Below are 1,168 nucleotides of genomic sequence, written 5' to 3'. Positions count from 1 at the left end.
GACCTTATAGATTGGTATCAGTCATAAGGGTTAATATCAGACTTATGGCCTTGGACTATACTGGGTTGGGATGTTTTCTCAATTTTCAATTCCTCTTGTGTATAAATCTCTTTCTTGTACACATAAGAGTTTCTATGGATTTGTTTATCTAGTCTACCTGGACTAACACAGATGGATTGTGATAAGAGTTTTACAAGCCCCCAATAAAATAATTTGTAAAAAATGATGATGGCAACATATGTACAAATGTGCTTGACCCAATGGATGGATGGATGGATTGTGATAAGAGCTGTAAGAACCCCAAATAAAATGATTTAAAAAAGAAGAAGAAGAAATAGTATGGTGCTTTTTATAAGACTAGAAATAGAAATACCTTGTGATCCAACAATCCTGTTTCTAGGTATATACCCTAGAGAGCTAATAGCAGAGAAACAAACAGACATACCAATGGACACCTTTGTTCGTTGCAACATTATTCACAATGGCAAACAGCTGAAAACCGCCCATCGAAGAATGTGGTACATACAAGGCTAAGTAAAAAAATATTAATGTTAGGTTCCAGTTCATGCATGCAAAGGCTAATTTCAAACCAGACATGTATATGATCAGTGCATGACCTCAGGCAAGTTCTCTCAGTAATACACTTGCTTTCGTCTGATTGTTACTTGGTGCCATTGAGTTGGTCCCAACTAAGTAGTTATCCTGTGTACAACGGAAGGAAACACTGCCTCATCTTTAAAAAAAAATAATTTTATTGGGGGCTTGTACAACTCTTATCACAATCCATCCATCCATTGGGTCAAGCACATTTGTACATTTTTTTGTCCTAGGTTTCTTTAAAAAAAATCTTTTTACTGGGGGCTCATACAACTTTTATCACAATCCACGCATACATCAATTGTATAAAGCACATTTGTGCATTCGTTACCCTCATCATTCTCAAAACATTTGCTCTCCACTTAAGTCCCTGGCATCAGCTCATCATTTCTGCCTTGCCTTTTAAAAGCCTTATAATTGTCCTCATATTTGAGCCCGTTGTTGCAGCCACTGTATCAATCCATCTTGTCAAGGGCTTGCCTCTTTTTTGCTGACCTTACTCTAGCCACTGTTTTCTCTTGATACCATGTCCAAAGTATGTGAGACAAACTCTTATCAGCCTTGTTTCTTT

This window comes from Echinops telfairi, unplaced genomic scaffold (assembly GCF_000313985.2).
Source record: "Echinops telfairi isolate 266 unplaced genomic scaffold, ASM31398v2 ScPeMD7_655;HRSCAF=1070, whole genome shotgun sequence".
Classification (NCBI taxonomy): domain Eukaryota; kingdom Metazoa; phylum Chordata; class Mammalia; order Afrosoricida; family Tenrecidae; genus Echinops; species Echinops telfairi.
This window is presented reverse-complemented; position numbering follows the sequence as displayed.